Genomic DNA, 20,141 nt, shown 5'->3' with positions numbered 1-20,141 from the left:
TTTGAAAGATAAGTGCCTGTGTTTAAATTATAGAAGGCCTTCTCAGGGTCACTTAGGATATGTAAACACGGACAAGTGTACTCCTTATTACTGCAACATTAATGTCTGTCTTTTTCTTCCTTTATCAAACCCAAACATGCACTCAGAGGTACACATTTGCTAAGCGCAATGATGGGTTTGCAGTAATGTTTTTTCCCCTCCCATCTGTACTGTGTTATATTTGTTGCCATAAGCAACAGTCTTTTTGAATTGCTGTATTTATAAAGCTTTAAAATATGATAGATTGGAGCGTATAATCTGAGCAATGGGCAATTTTTTCTCCATTTTCTCCACAAAAAGGACGGCCTGTGAAAGGATATGCTCCTTCACCTGGATTTACAGTAGTCTTTGTTCCCTCCAGAAGCCTGGAGTTTGTTTGCCTTTTCAAGGACAATCTCTTTAGAAGTGGTAAAGGAGAAGGCTGTGTGTCAAAACTGAATATATGTGTCAACTATAATAATTTGTTGTAGAGGTCTTTCTGGTTCTGTATCCTCAACATCCATGTTGGAATGTGGGAACCTTGGCTTTCTTTTCTCAGATTTTATCAAGGTAAGACCTCTTTCCGTTTAAGTTTTAGGAAATTATGAATATTTCCCTGAAGTGCTAATGCTGAGTGTGAATGAGCATTCGGTTTCATTAGTTCATTTATAAAGGAGTCCAAGAATGGCTGCATTTTCACTGATGGTTGTGTCAGCTTTTATTTCATAAACAGGCAATTCAACTATGACATAAGAAGAACTAAATTTCTGACAGCATTTAGGGGGCTCTTATGAAATTCCTTTGCTTTTCATACACGTTCAGATGTGGTCCATAAAGTGCCATAACAACAGTAGTTTTTAAAGGCTGTTTAACCAACTGTGTTTCTCTAGAGGACAATTAACTAGAAAGTAGCAGCTGTCTCTTGGCTGGAGATACAATTCAGGAGAAAATAAACATCACAAAATAGTCAAAAAAAAACAATTTTACTGATTTTATAATGTTTAGAGAATACGATTATCATGAAATATCTCCAGAAGCTCTATTTATGAAATTATGATATATTTATATCTGTACCCTTTCACGACTTGTTCCAGATGTATTATTTCTATATGAGCAGTACATGCAGATATGAATTTTTAAATTTAAGATTCATAATTACATCTTTAATATAATTATATTAAAAATACTTTTTGAAACATTAACATATATATGTCATTTTCTTTAAAAGGGACACTGGGCCTGAATACATGAATAACTGCATGAAAGAGCTTTTTACTTTCTCATGAAAATATAATTTTAATTGAATTAAGCACATTGATTTCAATCCAAAGTGCAACAGAATCTAAGTGTTAAAAAGTTGTTAAGTCATCCCCTTCATAAATGATAAACTACCATTTTTACTTTGGTAGACTATAAGTTTGTTCAGCCTTTATAAAATATTACACCTATTCAATGCGATAAAAAAATAGCACAGTATTTCAAAGGAGCTTTTCAAAAGACTGTAAAAGGCAATGATTTTAGGTATTTTTATTTCTCAGATTCTGTGCCTAAAAGAAGAACTTTAGGTGAAAGATCATGTCATCTGTAATTGCTTCTTGTTTTATTTTGCAAGTAGCTAATCCTTTTTCTGACATAGCAGCTTTTCTCTGTAATATAGAAGACTGTAGTTTGGATGATCCTTAGTAGAATCAAGTCAAATATGCTTATGAAACTTGGTTGCTCCCCAGCTTTGTTCTCTTAAAAAGGCCCATTTTAAAAAGAAAAGAAGAAGAAAATCAACAATGAAGAAATAATGGAAAGGAGTTCAAGCTAAACTGCATTTGGTGGCGTAGGATTAGGGAGTGGCTACAGGTGCCATTGAGTTGGCAAGTCAAACAGGAAGGGGCTCGCAAGCAGATGAGGGGAAGCTGCAGGTGGAAAAGCTCTTCAGCTACTTTGCTGCTACTGGACTAGTAGGTTTCATTGTGCTCTTACCTAGGGAGTACTCTGTTAAATACTGAGGATAGAAAGACTTTAAAGTCTTTATTCTAACATTCCCCCAATGCATTTCATTGCTGGAGGGCTAGGGGGAAGAGATACCTGGTTTTCGTTGGTTTGAGCTTGCAGGAAGAACTGCAAATGGGTGCATCTGAGTAAGCAGTTCCTGCCCCAGGCAGCTTCCTACTGTGCAAGGCCTTCCTAGAAATACAGTTTCGGGTATGTGAGTGTTTACTAAATTCTCTTCCCCCATGCCTTCCCTAGATGGTATCTACTGGTGGTTTGGTGTCTGAGGAAATTAAGATTTTGTTGTCTTCTTATGTTATTGGTGAGCAGAGTGTATAGGTATACAGAGAAAGAGCCTTGTGCAATGTATGTGGTACGTCCCAAAGAATGCACAACTTGGAAGAAATCCTCCCATTCCCTTCCCTGCTGCTCACATCTGACTCTATTAAAAAATATGATTTAGTCCATGAGCCCAAGCAAAGCATTTTCTATTATCCTGCTGGGTTCTTCTGAGCAGGCTATTGTCTGTTATCACTGGGAATTTTGAAGTTCTTAGCATTTTTCAGGGCCCCTTCCACTAAAACTGATCCAGCTGGTCCAATGTCATTATAGTTATTTCTCAACTGCAAAAATATGCTCACCTGCTTAAGTACTAACATAAATAAATTTTAATAACATGGAGCTCAGAGCATTGCATGTTTTGCTGGATCTTGTGTTACCATGACCAAACTGCTTATTGTATACAAACTAGCTGACAAATAGCTACGTTGTGCTGCACTCTATAGCACCAATTGCAGTCTAGACAAAATCAGTAACAAGTTTCTCACAAGTTTTAGAAGTTTTTCACTTACGCAGTTCTAAAAATACTATCTTACTCTAAACTGAGGTTATTTTCTGTTGATCCTTGTTGATAAGCAAGGCTCTTATCTCCTGGGCTAAAATGCATTGTCTTTGCTTGATTGAATTCCTAGTATCATGTTCCATGCTTCCTTCTTTTCCTTCCACCCTTTCTCCTGAAGCTCTGTTTTAAGCCAGTTATCTTTATTGCTGTTTCATCTCCCATCATCACTACCCTTTCAGTCTCTACTTCAGTCTCTCTTCTAACTCTTACAGTCAGGAAGACGTCTGTAACAGCACAAAGCTTTGTGTCTCAGGGACTAGGTTAAATGTTCTCTGCACCAATATTGACATATTGGACCATGTATAAAGTGGTAAAACAAACAATGGAGGAGAATATTCTATGAAGGGGACTCAGGTTGGAGGTTTTTTTTTTGTGTGTGTGTGACAAGGAAATACTTATATGTGAGAGCAAATGGCTGTATGGGCAGTTGCAGTATTTGAAACAGCTCACAACCTTGCTTTGGGCAACACTGTTCCACTTGTGTATGCACTTTATGACTCTTTTCGGCTATATATTCCTTTAGAAATGCTAAAACCTATTCATCCACCCTCTGTCAGATAACAATGTGAGAGAGTTGCTCTGTCAATAAGTGTTTTTAAAAGGCAAAATAGAGTTACTTTTCAATTGGGAAGATAAAGTGAGGGAGATGGAACTTGGAAACGTGGCATTTGAACTATAGATTGGAATGTTCCTGAAGGTGAGTGATGGTCAGCATAATGCAGTTTAAATATCTGATATTACACTGTAAAATAGGACAGAGTAAAAAAGCACTCATGATTTTTCCACAGCAGTGTTTCCCTGCCTTTCCAAGAGTAAGTACAGCTAGGAATAAGATGGTAGTTAGGTGTTAATGTTTGTTCAGAATTTAGGTCATGTGAATAACATTTTTGCAAACCTGTGCAGATGGCTGGGATACTATAATAGGAAGAAGGTTAAGAAAGATTCCACCCCTTTTCCTAAGAAAAGAAAAAGAACTTGCATTTCTTCCTAGAGAGGTAACATATAATGAGACATATCATCTGGTAGGGGTTTTTTAAGCTACCAAAACAGTGGGGAGGAGAGATCATAAGATAGTATCTTCTTTAGGCAGTCAGGTAGAGCAGCTTTCTAACAGTGATCTCAGTTGAAATCAAGTGGAACGTGAATATTTAATCTCTTTTTGGTACCTCTGAACATCTTATCTTACTGGTCTTACATCTGACTTCCTTGATTTTTGAATGTTTGGCATCTAGGCTTTGTGCTGAGACAATGAAGACTCTGTAAAAAAAAACCTCTTCCATTAAACCATAATCTGTTCTGCTAGTAAAGTTAAGATTATGAAGTTCTACATCATCTTCTCTGTGGCAAAGAGAGTTTCTTCTAGTCCGTGCCCTGTTCAGGCTTTGTTACACTCCTTGTGGGCTTTAAAAGTCACGGGTGGGGTGCCCTTTCTTAGAACTACCTAAGTATTGTTCTGTGTATACTGAAAAAACACCAAACAGACTCTGAAGTATTGATTTGGTCTAATGATACAATTTTTCTTGACCTTTTTGAGTTAAATTTATTTTAGTCAGAAACACACATATAGCATTTTCTATGCAAAAACCTATTTAACTGACCAAGGACAGTCCCTTGGTTGTGCAAAACAAAATTAAACCAAAATATCTGACAAATAGTCCTACCAATCTCATTCAGCCCTGGCTGAATTCTATTTCTTATCCATCTCTGCATCTTGCAGTCAAAGTAAGCTCTGTTGAGGGACCTCAGCTGCACTTGGTATTGAAGCATTTCCTGCTTCAGTAGCATTCACCCCGGTTTAGCTGGCTTTCTTTTCTTGTAGGCCTATACTGTGAATTGGGGTTTTGTTTCATTAATGCATTGCTATTAAAAATGGACTTCTAATACCCTTATGGTGCTGCTATTTAATGCAGAAGTCACTGCAGTATGTGGGAAATCCAATCAATATTCAAAGACCTGTTGTTTTAGGCATTGCATAAATAAAGACAGTCCTACCATGGAGAACTGTTAAAGAAATGCAATTGTTAAAAGAATCCTTAAAGAGCTGCAATCCATTCCCCCATTCCCAAACCCAGCACATATCTGCCTCACATGACAAAATAAAGTGTATCTTACAAACACATAGATGCACCAGCCAGTTCTGTACAGCTCTCTGGATAGTTAAAGGAAGGTAAAATGAATCAGTAATTGTTTTGTAACAAGATTACAGTAAAATTAGAATTTCTGGCCTCCTCATGCGTGGCTGTCTGGTACTCATGGAAAGTGAGTCATTGTCAAATTAAACTACATATCTTCTTTGCAAATTGTGAAAACACAAGCAACTTGGGAAAGGTGGGAAAATTATTAATCATCCTGCGCTGCAGAAACTTGTTCCCTCTGCTGCTGATGGAATGCAAACTTCAGTCAAGTCTGAAAAGCTTACTAACCTGAGACTAAAGAAAATGAGAAGAATAGGACTGTTCTATTGTAGGCTGTCACATCACTGCCACTGTATGGCTTTGCACAGGCAAAACTGCATTGTAGTTTTTCCAAGTATACAGATTTTAAGTTCGGAGGCATTGTGAATTCATGTACATGCATGCAACTAACCTAAAATACTAAAAAGGCCATTAAAATGGAGTGAAAAGGAATCCTTTATAGAATTAAAATGTCTGTGTTTTGGAGAAATACAGGTTGCGCAGGTGCTCTGTGGGATATAGAGAACACAACAACCCTCTAATTGACATCAAATTTCAGAGGATTGGTTTTTAACTGGGTGGCTAAAAAAAGAAAAACTGCTAGTATTTTGGTCCTTTAGAAAATTCAAACAAATGCTCTTTTGCATAACACATGTTTACAAAAAAAAACCAAACCAAAACCCAACACAAAACAGACGTATCTTGATATTCGAGTTGGAGTATTTATAATTTCTTCTGTATCTTACAACATGACTGATTTAATCTGAAAACTGTTTTATCCTTGTCCATATGCTTGTGTGCAATAATTAAAGATAGAAGAGTTAAAAGATAAGGCTGGACAAGGGCACAACAGAAATTCTGATACCTTCCTTTTTGCATCAGAGACCTGAAGCACAAATGCACAGGGTATCTCTGTCAAGTTTGTTGCAAAACAGGTACACTTGCTTCCCATTCTAGTAAACAACTTGTGACGCAAGCAACAGCCCTATAAACACCACCCTCCTTGTTATTGTTTATCAGTCCCTCAGATTTTCATTACAGTCTTAATAGCCTCCACTTCAGTATTGCCAGTGAAATTGTCGGTTGTGGCACTTCATCTGTCTGTATGGAATGACACATTAATGAATTGGTTTCAAAACAGGTGTGATACCAGTTCAGTATTCTACATGCAAAATCCTTTATCCACCAGGATTTCTCGGTTCTGAAATTTATCATCTCAAGATGCTGAGTGTTTTCCAATAGTTTTCTGAAACAGGTTGAAACTTTTCAACTGTATCTTTTTTTGCCTTCAAAATGGAGGAAAGTATTGGGGGAAAATGTAACTATAGAAAAAGAGATTTCATTTTTCATCGTGAGCAAAGAAGACGTAGGAAAGATAACTCATATTGATGGGATAGCTTGGCTGTAGGTCAGTAGTTCAGTCTGATGCATTACCTAGCTCGACCTTTGGGAACTGAAATAGAAGATCAACCTCCTACCACAAGGCACATGGTAGCAGTTCTGTGACTTGAATCTTCTTTGGCTTTCATGCCTTTGATGTCTATTGCAGATATGGTATAAGGGTATATTGACTGCTGGTCAGATCTAGTGGAGAAACTGCTACAGAAAAATTTTCCTGAGAATTATTCTTGAGAAAAAAATACTTCCCAGATAAAAAATAAAATCGTCTTGTTGGGACCTAATTGTGGATAATAGGTTTTTAAGGAAAGGAAGTTTGGTTATTGTTGCAATGAGCTCTGGTAAATCACATGGGTTACTCTATAATTTTTTTGTTGGCTTGGGCAGCCTTAATATATCATGCTTGTTGATACTGGGATTCAGGAAAGATAGTGCACAATAGTAATTGAGTAATGTGTAGGAAGGCTCTTGCCTGAGTTTAATAAGCAGGATATTGGAAAATATGGTATCTATGTTTCTTGTCCTGATGTGTCTGTTTTTAATGTTTTGGCAGGGGTTGTAATCAGCAGAACAGTAGATACATGTTACAGTCAGACTTTTAAACACTTGTTTAGAGGTTGGACTAGATTGTTCATCTTGTACTTGAAAATTTCAACTGGAAAACCTGCCTTTACAGAAAGTCATTCAGCCAATTAACATGGCTAATTTTTATTAGCCTAATAACGAGGGGGAAAATCAAATGAAATCAAATCATGGTGAAGTCATTTAGTGAAAATCTGTTTTACCAAGTTTCATGCAATTGTAATAGCTATTTCTTGACAAAAATGATCTACAATGAATGGAAATTATACACAGTGATATCATGATACTATGTCTTATACAAGTAGTGCATTAAAAATCTTTAGCTGTGACTCATTCTGATTGCAAATGCAAAATCATGCTCACAACTTCAGTGCTACAGGCTACTCAGAAAAATGCTAGGAAACTATTTAAAAAACCATCCAATTGTAATTGTTTCTTAGACAGAAAGCCAGCACTCATTGTAGTTGCATGCAAAATCAGGATTTTTTTCCCTTAAAATTGTTTTGTTTTCCTGCTAACATTAATATTAAAAGAACAAGTGGTGTGTCATTTTTTTGGGAAACCTTACCCATTTATAATGCTGCCACAATGTTTTTAAGTACCAAATGAGGTAGTTCAATTGCTTTGGGCCAAAAGTCTAATTCACAAGGTATTAATATAATTCATTTAGCATTCAATGTAGTGATTTGAATTTTCACAAGTGTTTGTTTCGTCAAGTCTTTACACTTGACTTATCACTTTGTTTTTAATTTCTGGTAAGAGGAACTTCAGTGGAGAAATCTAAATGAGTTTAAATGAAGGTTCCTCCCATCTGAAGACTTCTTTGAAAATCACAGGCTAAGTTTTATGGATGGACAGTCTCACCACTTAAGTCGTGTCTATAATGTGCTGTAGTTTTGAGTGCCAGCATATTTAAGTAAAAGCTACCATTCAGTGACACCTTCTGCATGACAGTCAGCTGCTAAATGCCGAGACAGTCATGGTTTGTTGAGAAGTCCAGAATACAAAAGCAAGCAAATGTGTGCATTTGATGTTCATATTACAGGTGGCTGCTGCAACAGGAAGTTATTCAGAAGCTGAAGTACTTCAGCATTGTATTGTTCTTGTATGTTGTATCCACTAACCTAGAATGAAAGCATCTCTGGTCTGATGTCATCTTCTGTAGTCTAGCAGACAGAAGCCAATGTTACAAGTCAACAGTTCAGACTGCAAAAGAACATATTCAGCCAACATTATATGGAGACCATGCCACAGGCACTTACTGCATGTTTTGCCAGTGCATTTATCAATCACTTCCTCAAGAGCTCATGTTAAAAATCTCTGAATTATCCATCTCTGAATATGTTATCAAATAAATATTACTACATTTTAAATAGCAAGATTTTAGAGAAACATGGTTAACAAAAGGAAGGAGCAAAGAAGTTCCGAATGGGATAAAATATTCTTCTAGAGGGTTAAGGAGTATGTTTGCGTGGTTTGGGAAAATTAAAACATAAAATACTCTATACTCATTCAGAGAAATTTTTAAAACGAATTTGCTTGTATCAAGACTTGATTTCTCTGTCACAGTAATTGGTTAACTATGTAAAAAATGGAACAAGGCAAGAGCCAGCTGAAGAAACTTGATAATGTTTGAGGATGGTTTTCCATCCTATGGTTGTCATCTGCCATTAGTGCAAAATTTACCAAGTGATCAGTCAAAACTCAGATGGATATTCTTAGGGTACTGTCTGTTCTGTTACAAAGTCTTCATTAGGACTGTGGGTCATGCACCACGTAACATCCAGCATGTCATTACAAGCTTAAACAATCAATTTTTTTGTAGCATGTCATGAAGATTCATCTGTTGGAGGTCTGAATTCTATGGGACCTCTATGAGAATTGCTAGACCAGAGACACTAAAAACCAGCTGTTCCTGTGCAACCTTGGTAGAAAAATCTGCCCCAACTAATGTTATTCTTTGTGTAGGGACACAGAAATGCACAAGGGGCATGGTTAAGTAATTTGTATGTCACTTTGTGGTCAAGTTTTAGTACATGTAGGTGGTTGTGTTCAGCTAAAACACAAGATCTGTTGACTGTGGACTTTCTCCAGGTCGCAAAAAAAAAAAAAAAAAAATAAATAAAAAAAGTCTTTCACTAGGACATACACAATTGCAATCTATTTACAAAACTTGCAATAACTGCAAAAATGTGGCAACTTGAATAAAATGGAGGTGTAAAGTGTGAAGAAATTAAGGATGTGCGTTTTGCCATGTGCCTTTATCTTCTGGAAGGATTGTGAAATGCAAACAAAAAAATGCCTCAAAGCTTTTAGAAGTTACCTTCAGCTGCATTTCCTTATGCTCAAAATATGATCATGTAGCATCTGGAAAGCCTGACACAGTTTTCTTCAGTGGGACTTAGATACACCAGATCAGGAATGGCCCCTGGAGTCATAACTTTAGCTCTGGTGAAAGAAAACATCTTCTTGCCCTCATCTTTTCAGCAGAAACCTGAAATCTGAGCATAATGCAGGTTGTGATGTATTCCGAATCTGCAGGTGGTATGTGGGAGGGAAAGCCACAACCACTAGCAAAATACCCATCCCCCATTAGCAGCCTGAGGCTAGAGTGAGCCTCTGTTCCTCCAGTGTGGCTTGATAGAGGGCAAAATGTACTTGGAGGACTTGTATGTTCTTGGCTTACTAAATATAACTTGATTGTCATCATCACATGGGGTGTATGTAGCTTTTTTCAGTAAAAATGTGCGAGTACCAACAATGCACAGTGGTAAGCTGGGCATTTGGACTCGGTGCCACAGGCAGTATCTGTATCTGTTCAGAAACTACCAGAGCACAAGAAGGTGGGATCAGTGCGCTGAAGCAGTTGGTGCTGAGGACCTAGTTCTCCCACTAAGGGGTTTCAACATATTAAATAATTTTTCCTACATTCCATGACCATGAAGTTAAAACTGACCTACAGCTCACGTTAAGGTTCTCCAGGGAAAGAGGGTGCTCATAATGTCTTCCTGAATAATAAAACACCAATTCCTGCATACTTGCCCCTTATTATGGTAAACAATATAAAATAAAGAGTACTAACAAGGCTCATCCTAGTTTGCCTTAGCATTAGATCTTAAGGAGAATTTAATAAATAATAAAACCGATGCAAATATCCCAAACTAATGAAAGGAAAACTCAGTAGGACATGATCACAAAAATGAAATATAAAGAGTTAACGAAGTGTCAGAACAAATTAATTGAAAATTACAAGTGATCTCCGATTGACTTTTTGTGCATTATTAGACAAATTTAACAGTGGTATTGCAAAATGGTTTTGGCTTCTTTATCTCTTAAGATATGCATCCATCAGATTTTTCAGCATTCTCTATATTTAAAGCAACATTAAAAAACAACTTATAAATTGTACCACTAAATCATCTCTGCAGGCTGTTTTACATATACTGACAGGCTGAAGAAAATAAACTAATCAAAAAATTAAGAAACAAAACCCACATCTTCATAAAGTGGTATTAAAACTTTCTTTAGTATTATACGGAATACTTTTGATATCATAGAAATAATAGTATTTAAGACTGATTATTATTACTTATGATGATTAATATATTAATTTGATTTTTCATCTTTTTTCATTATTTTGCTATATCTTTGAATATCTAGCTGTATGTTTAATCTCTTATTATTATTCATTGTATAATTTTACCATTGAAAGTCATGGCAGAAATATTTTGGAAGGGTTTTATTTTCACTTGCAGAATACTTTAGCCTTTTTTTCTTCGGTAGTTCGCTTACAAGTTTTTGACTTTTGGCATAAATGATGTGAAATTTCTTTTTCCTGTCATCCTTTGCAGGTGTTTTTTTTGAACTCAACTTTATTCTTAGAGCAGCAGATACCTCTTTCTCTCTTCTGCATGTTTCTTACAACTAGACCCTTTTTCCTGCTTTTTTTACCATCACTAGGTACTCTGTTCCATTTGCTTCATCCATTTATGCATGATTTTGGACTTGGAAGAAGTGATAAATACTGTCTTCCCTTTATCACTCAGCTCTCAAGTCATTCTGACAGCAGAAACTGCTGTTCCATTGAGAGCAGGTTCATTAGGTCATCAGAAAATGCTAGCAGGAGCACCTTTCCACCTCCAACGTTAACTGCACTAAATGCTGCAGGATCAAATGTTCCAATTCATTAATTGGTCTAAGACAACATCCACCAGAGCTTATAATAACACATAGAAGTATTCTGTCACAGTGGATATTGAAGTTCTTACCTCTCACTTGCAATTCAATGAAACTGTCATTTTTCCTTGCAGTTCTGCTTCTTTTCCACCATATGTTCTTCTTAATATAAGCAGTTGGGCAACGCTTTTAGTGTAATTCATTCACCTCATCTCTTGCTTCTGTCACTTGCCATGAAGCAGGCTTTCTGCACCTCCAGCCTACTATTTGCTGCCTGTGACTGCTTTCCAGTTCTGTTTCTCCTGATGAAGGAAATTGCTTCTTTCTTCACCATTTTGCCGTTTATTTATTTTTTTTTTACATTTTCTTACATGCATTTTGTTACATTTTGTTACATACATTTTGTTACATTGCAACAAATTGTTACAATTTGTTACACATTGCGGCTGTGGTTGAATGTTATGTGATTAATTAGCAGTTATCACTGCTTTACATTTCCTAAGTACTGCACAAACTATCTAATCAAGCAATTAATAAACTAATTAAGCAAAACCAACATGCAGTTACAGAAGTTGTATTCTCTCTTTGTCCTTGCACAATTCTCTTTCATACTGATACACTGTGAAGTCTACAATCAGAAAATAATGTATTAAAAGTTTTGATTAGGTGGTTTCTTCAATTTTCTCCCAGTAAAATATAATTGAAAACCAGTGCTTGTGTAATTAAATATAATAAAACTGATGCATCGTGTAGGATTTTTAAAAATCTTTTCACTTCAACCTGTGTTCCCATTCAAATCAACACCCATATTGGCAGCCAGTGTGAGCAGAGGTAGGCCAGCAGCAAACACGTGTGACTGAAGCACCACATTCATGACTCCATAAAATTGTATTGACATCTTGCTTATTAGCACAAAATAAAGAGAAAAATCTCTGCTGGGGTCAACTTGACAGTATTGTCTGTTAGTCTGTTTAAAAAACAAAACAACTCAAACAAACAAGCATACACACGCACACACACACACACACGATTTATAGTTGTATTTTTTTATTTGCTTGTTTGTGCACCAGGAACTTATATATGACCACTTGCAGTAATTTATGTCAGTGACATATAAGGTTATTTTGTAGACTTATGAATCAGCTTTATTAACAAGGTAGTTTGAACTTTCCTAGGTCTTTTCTTCTCATCTTGCTGCAGCGGAAAAACACATGGCTTACCCTGGTTTAAAAAGAAATAAAATCAAAAAAAGGGTAATTTCTCTGCTAACAAAAGGAATGTTTATTTGTGCAGGAAATAACACACGATCCCTACTGTGTCTTGACTAATGAAAACAGCTGAGTTTGGTAGGAATTCATGCAAGAGTAAACTTTCATCATTTAACATCCAGTGTAATATCCAGAGCCGTGTTTGGCAAGTTTGAAGGCTTGAGTTTAAACACAGCCAATAGATGATGACTGAACAAAAAAAAAAAAAATTGCATACTATATGGGAAAACTATTATCTAGCCAGATGTTTTAATCATGAATATTTACAGGGATAGCCTCTGTCATATATCCACAGTGAAGAGACAGGATGTCGTTTCACCAGGAAATGTTAAAGAGACGTAAATGTGCTCTTAAGTATTTTGAAAGATGTACTGATTTATATTATTAGAAAAGTAATCTTTATGAAAAAAATTGACTAGATTATCGAAGTATCCCCATTTGCAGATTCCTAATTCTGCTGCACAAGTAGAGTTCTTTACTACACAATACGTTTTCAACCAACTGTGTAATTGAGAACTTCTCTGTGCAGCAGCTGCATGCAGTTCTTTTAACATGTTCAGTATCAAAAACTGCTCAAATGCCTTGTGATTGCTATTTAATCTGAAAACAGAATTTCAGCATTTCAAAGCAAAGGGAATTTCAATTACTACAGGACTAGGACTTTGTAAAATAAAAACATGAGCTGGGCATGTTTAAAATTCACATGAGATTCTGGAAGATGTACTTTGAAACTGTCTACTTTTCACTGTGTACCATGAAAAATTATATACCTAGTTTTTGTTTTCTGTCTTTTACTGCCTGTCATGTTATTTTGAGGAAGAGAGGGATAAAAACTTAGAGTGGTTTAAAAGCACAATATTTTTGCCTTGTATACATGTTCCCAGAAGTCAGGCTGAACTGGTACGATGCAAAGGCTTTGTGAGGAATATGGAGACCAGTGTACTTTCTATTTGTAATTTGTATATTATGTAATTCTATAATAATTTGGAATGGACTGTTATACGTTTGTGGAAATGTCATTTGAGGTAAATGGGGTTTTAAAAATTGGCAGAGTTGTGTTAGAAGCACTTCTATGATGCACAGATATTTTTGCAGAATCACAGAATGTTTGGTGATGGAAGGGACATGTGGATATTGTCTAGTCCAGAGGTCCTCACACTTTTTAACCAGGGGGCCGGCACACGGATGAAGTGGCAGGCAGCCATCTGCGGCTGCTTGGTTTCCCCCCCAACCCACGGCGCCGGGGGTGGGTGGGGTGGGTGTGTGTCTGTAAATACCGGGGGCCGGATTGAGGACCCTGGGGAGCTGTATCTGGCCGGTGGGCCATAGTTTGTAGTTTGAGGATCCCTGGTCTAGTCCAACACTCTGCTAAAGCAGGTTCTCCTAGAACAGGTTGCACAGGATCGTGTCCAGGCAGGTTTTGAATGTCTCCAGAGAAGGAGACTCCACAGCCTCTCTGGGCAGCCTGTGCCACTGCTCTGTCACCCTCAGGGTAAAGAAGTCCTTCCTCATATTCAGATGGAGCTGCCTGTGCTGCAGTTTGTGCCCGTTGCCCCTTGTCCTGTCGCTGGGCACCGCTGAAAAGAGCCTGGCCCTGTCCTCTTGACACTTAACCCTGAGCTATTTGTGTGCATTGATAAGATCCCCTCTCCATCTTTTCCAGGCTCAGCTCTCTCAGCCTTCCTTCGTATTAAGAGAGACGCTCCAGTCCCCTCATCATCCCCTTCACAGCCCTCCGCTGGGCGCTCCCCAGCGGTTCCCTGTCTCTCCTGAACTGGGGAGCCCAGCACTGGACACAGCGCTCCAGGTGCGGCCTCAGCAGGGCAGAGCAGAGGGGCAGGATCACCTCCCTCCACCTGCTGGCCACGTTCCTCCCGATGCCCCCCAGGCCCCCATGGCACCCCCTTTGCTGAACTGCATTCGGTCCCCCCCGCCCAGCTCTCCAGCCTGTCCCAGCATAAATTTTAGTCATAAATTGCATAGAATGTATAACAGTTTGTGAAAGCAACAGATTGTAATTGGTTTTTTATAACATTTCACCAGACTCTGCAGGTACAATTGCAAAGACTTCCACCACATATGTGGTACGAATAAATATATCTCTATATATGTATCAAATGGTAAAGGGAAATGGACCGGCCAGTCTCTGCACAGTGCTTCACACTGAAAATATTTTGTATAAGTCATGGGCTAAAATTTTTCTTTCTTGTTTCCTTCCTTAGGAGTAGTGGACAGGCTGACTGACCATGGCTGTTAATTTCATGAGGCTGTTTTATGTATTTTCATCCATTGCTCATGCCATTAACATAGCTGAAACTGGGATGATACGGCATGCATGCATGCTGGGTGCCTAGTTGCTAGGTCTGGACACCTCTCCTACTTCGCTGACCTATTTTGCACAGCAGCTGCAATGCTGTTTGCGTTAGCTGCTTAGCCCTTCCTCTGCGGCCAGTCTGTGAGAGTTTCACCTCACTGGAAGTGCTTGTCTACCAGGCACAAGTGAGGCAGGTTAAGGATTTATAAGCAGGAGTAATGCAGCAGCAGTGGTTAAGAGTGAGCATGACTATAGGTGTTGTCTGTGGCCTTCATTTTCATTTGTTGCACTCGGATTTTTTGCTTTCTGTCATCCCTTTCAGACATTGTTAGTTTTGTGTTTTGTAACTATTCTTGATTAAAATACATAGACTTTGGAGGGGGGGGGGTGGAGGGAATACAGAAGATTGTGGGTTTATGATTATTATTTTTTTAATTTTCCTCTGCTTTAGTTTTCTACCTGCTTTTGAGCCAAGTCCTTCATGCACATACCATGAAAAATCTCACAGTGGGGTAGTTTTGGGTAAGAAGCTCTGGAAACTTCTCCTTATTGCAAAACAGGTTTGGAAATATTAAGGCTTTATATAATTGATTCTTTCACTTACAATGAAGAGCAAATTAAAACCATTTACCTCCAACTTGAAGAGACTGCAGAACTTCCCACTGGTGCTGATGCAGGAATATTTCATAAAGAATATTTTATTCCTCCTGTGGATTGATGTTGAGGGAAAGCCTGCACTTGGGATTTTTCCTTTTTGTCATGTGCAGACTTAGAAATCAGTTTCAAAAGCAATTAATATTTATGAGGTTGCACTGAGAATAATACAAGTGCTGTGAGACACTGAAATGTCTGCCATTCACATGCTGCTATATAGTGGTATAAATACATATTCAAGTTTGAATGAATTAAATTGTATTTAATCGTTTCTCTGTGAGCTTATAAACAGATAACAGTGCACATCAGCACTACTGTACATTGTTGGCAAGTGACATGTGCTGTCAGCATAATTTTAGACAGATTTCATTTCTTGCATAATACTTATCTGAAGTTATCACTGATCTGGGATTTTAAACTTTTCTTCATTGGTGTGCTAGCTGCAGAAATCAGAAGGTTTTCTCAAGGTATGAATTGTTTCCACATTGGATGCAGGAGCAAAGGAATGCCAGTAGTGATTGTCTAGTCACTTCCTAAAGCAGAACAATTAAAAATCACACTTTGCAGAGCCCTTTAGTCAGCATTGATTTTAATTAATGATCATTAAATAGCTTCAGGTTGGCTTCTTTTCAGTTTAAAGTATAGTCAAAAGACTGTGTGTGTATAATTGGTGGCAAATACAATAAAGCTAAAAGTGCTCGTCTTCTCTGACCACCTTCCCCAGCAGGATGATGGAAGATACAAGCAGCTTATTATTGGTAACTCCGTGCTCCAGTTGTCTTGGGGAAAATAAGCAGTTTGCTCTGACTATGGACAAAATCTTAATGTATTATTATTACTGTAGATCAGGAGTGGAGCTGTAGACATTGAAGTATTGCATTAATATTTGCTGTGCTTGGATTAGCTGAATTGGCAGCATATTTAAGTAGAGACTTGGGCTTTCTTATTTACTTAATTGTATTTGTAATTTACTGTCTCTCAGTACTTAGCATAGTTTTTAATTGTCTGAGGGGACTGTTGATTTTACAATGAGGTGGAATAAGTGTGTAATAGCGCGGTTTTGGCTTTATAGGAAGAAGGTTGAGTTTTGTGCTCATTGCTAAGCTTTATGATATTCCCATTACTACTGCACTAGTATGGTTCTAATTAAATTTTTAGAAGTTCATTTGGCAGTTTGTTACTAGGGAGTCCTCATTTCTGTAATTATTACTATTTGGCTATAATTTGGGTAGCAAATATGTGAGGTTCCTGCCTAGTGCTTAAAAAGTGAAAAACTGTTGGTGCTAGTGGCTTAATATGCACTAAATCATGTTCTGAAAGAGGTCGCTTCTGAACATCTGAGGTTATCTGCCATTTGCCACCCTGGGTACCCTCATTGAAAGGGTGCACTATATATAAAGCCACTCTAAGACATTCCTGTAATGGAACAAATTTGGGCTGTTAAAATGGGTCCGTATCCTGACACTGCTTACAGAGAAATGGATAGTCATCCACTTTCACTACAAATTACTTTTACTTCATAAAAAATTGATTCATCTCTTTTACAGTATATATTTGATAATTAAAAATGGTGTATGACAGCAGAACCCCAGGAATATGGAGGTACATAAGGTAGAAGAGAAATGGAGTGGCTTACTGTGTAATCAAATATTTGAAGACCTGCCCTTCATTTCTGCACTGAAATTTAGCTTAATGATAATGTTCACACTAATTACAGAATTGCAGAATAATTTAAGTTGAAAGGAATTAAAGGTGGTCATCTAGCTGAAGCCCCTGCTTAAGCAGGGCTAATGTCAAAATTACATCAAGTTGCTGAGTGTCTTGTTCATCTGAGTGTTCAATATCTTCCAGGATGGAGATGCCACACCCTCCCTGGGCACTTGTTCCAGGTTATTCCCTTTTTCCTGTTCTCTACCACACTTTTTTCTAGGTGTATTTCTGACCAAATCTAGCTAGAACTACATAGCAGTTGTGAAGTTAGTATTTTCCACCTAAAAGCGGGTTTTAAAGACTCTGCTTTTGTTCAATGATCTGCCATACAATACCTAGGTGATTTGAGTCACTCTTGCGTGCTAAAACTGAACCAGAAACTGGGGAGGTTAATGTAGGTCTGATTCCTGCTGTAGCAGTGATTACAGGCTATGAAGCAGTTTCAAGTCAGTCTGTTGAGTGAAAAGTCAATTCATAATGTCCACATTTTTCATGAAAAAGCAACAGTCTGAAATTAAACAAAAGGGATCAGATGCCCTACAGTTTGTACTTCTGTATTTCAATGTCATTCACAGTGGTGTAAACACATCAGTCTAAAAAAGCTTTTGAATCCTGTCCACTTTCTATTCAATTGCTCTCTTTTTCCTGTATGCTGGGTGAGAATATCAGTGTGCACAGCTTGTTGGGTGTACTACAAGAAGATCATTAAAATGGCTGCAGTGTCAAGGCCAACAGTCCTTTGTCCCACATTCTATTTCATGCATCAAAGACCAAAAGAAAGAATACAAGAATGTGGCAAGCATATGCTCTTAGCCTCCAGCTGTCTTGAACCTGGGGTCTTTCTGAGCTCGATGTTTCTGAACATTTATAGTTAGCTAAAATCAGGGAATTTCATTTTCCTGCACCTGTCTAGACTCCCCTTGAAGGCGTGATTTGATGCCCATAACCTCCTGTGGCAGCAAGTTCCACAGTGCAACTGCATGTTTCAGAAAGAGCCAAGTCCCTTTGTTCATTTGTTCTGCTTTCTTCCTTTTTATGAATGTGATTCTTAACCAGTTTCATTTGACGCCCTCTAGTTCTTGCACTGGGCAGAATTAGGCAGTGAAAAAAATAGCTTTACTAACCCTCTCCATGCCTGTCATGTTTTCATAATCTTCCATGGTTCAATTCTTTCTTTCATAGGCCAGGTAGTCTTACCCTGTTCATTTGTCTTTCATGCAAAAGTCATTCTGTACCTGCCATCATCATCTTGGTCTTCGGTGAACTTTTTTCTGGTTGTGTGTCTCTGATTCAATAAAAAGTAAGGAAAGTGGGCAGAGAAGGCTCGCATGCATGGATATGCACAAATAAGTACCAAAAGCAAAAGGGATGAAGAATCAAACAAATTTGAAAGCCATTAAAACAACATTGATTTATTTTGGTCTGTTGACTTGGATAGTACCATGTGTAGTACAGAGCTTGAAGCACACTAATCCATGACCATCTCTGAAAACTGTATCATATATATTTATATGTTTGCAGAAAGTTCCTCTCAAATTTTATTTCCTCTTTTACATTTTAGGCCGTGGCTTACAGTGTGCTTAACACTTGTTTGATGCAGGTGATACCTGTACATTGCATGGCCTCAGTGTCCCTGTCATCACTAAATACATCTGACAAGTTCAGATTCCTCTTGTCCAAGCAAACGCTTCCAACTAAGAGAAACCCGTTCGAGCCCAGCTTCAGCAAGTTTATAAAGCAAATCCTCAAACATGGGAGTTTCAATGTGTTCAGGGAAGTCCTTACAACTGAAGACTCTGCATTAAGGCCTTCCCAATTTGATCCTTTAGAGATTTATCTTTGAAAGCTTCCTAAGGGGATCTTATATGAAAAAATCAATCCAGTTTACTTGTTTCAATTAAATATACTCTGTCAATTTTATACTCTCAAGGAAAATCTGAAATGGTTATGAGGTAGTCAATATTGTAGTCAAATTAAAGCCTCCCTCAAAAAAAAAACCTGTCAGCTGGAAATCTATGCATTTCTGAAATTATTTAAGATTAATTTCCAGTTCTATACCTCTCTTTCAATCCCACTGCCAAACTGATGCTTTTACCATCACATTTTACTGCTTTAAACATTTTTTTCTCCCCCTCCTGACTCAAAAACCTGCACAAACCAGAAAGAAATATTTAAAGAATGCCTGTACAGAAAGAACTGAAAATTAGCTTTAGTTTTGGGAAGAAATACAATGAAGATGGTTATATACCTCAGGGGAGAGGCAGGCCCTCTAAGCCAGCTATACAAAAGTGCTGTCGTTGGAGTACTAGTGGAAATCTGTTTCTATTCTGATAGTTTCAGAGGCTCTGAAATAGTATAAGAATTTTGTTCATCTTGGAAACAGGTCTCATAGCAAATAAAAAGACAGTTACAAAAGGCAAACTGCAGCCTTTATCAATTTGACTGCTTTTGAGGTTAAGGAATTCCCAGAAATAAACTTGTCTTGTGCTTAGAGGCTGTTCCTGTCCTCTTCTGTCCTCTTAGTGGTTATTTGGAAGCTAATTTCAGTCCCGTTTGATGCTTTACTAAGATGTGCCTCCCATTTCCAAAGCAGTTAATTAAAGAAAGTTTTCTAGCCTATGGGAAGTGGGGCATCAGACTCACTGATCCGGTTGGTCTCCTCTGGCTTTATAAATATGAGTTTGTAATATTTACAGGTTATTTTTGCTCTGAAAATTTTTACTTGTTTTTTCTGACAACTGGTGCCCGATCATTAACTGTGGTCTGTGTAAAGGTGTTACTCTGAATGAGCATCAAGAGAGTAAAATAACTTCAGTATTTTCAACATATTGAACAAGTCGTTGTACTGATTGTACTTCAGTATCATCTAAAGCTAGTATCTAAGAACTCTTAGGCATACATATATTTTTTTTATCTCTTTTAATAAGCTTTTCAGTAAATTTTGATTGGAGCTGTTAACTGCA

At 37.6% G+C, this 20,141-nt stretch overlaps 1 protein-coding gene and 1 long non-coding RNA gene across 5 annotated transcripts in view; one reads left to right on the top strand and one right to left on the bottom strand.

Annotated features, from left to right (window-relative positions):
* The window catches only part of DLGAP1 (DLG associated protein 1), a 358,503-nt gene that overhangs the window by 52,357 nt on the left and 286,005 nt on the right, over positions 1–20,141 (top strand). The window lies entirely within an intron of this gene.
* The window catches only part of LOC308061439, a 171,990-nt gene that overhangs the window by 52,249 nt on the left and 99,600 nt on the right, over positions 1–20,141 (bottom strand). The window lies entirely within an intron of this gene.

This window comes from Falco punctatus (assembly GCF_963210335.1).
Source record: "Falco punctatus genome assembly, chromosome: 3".
In the NCBI taxonomy this organism is placed as follows: domain Eukaryota; kingdom Metazoa; phylum Chordata; class Aves; order Falconiformes; family Falconidae; genus Falco; species Falco punctatus.
Note: the sequence above shows the minus strand (reverse complement) of the source record. Positions and strands in the feature narration are given on the sequence as shown.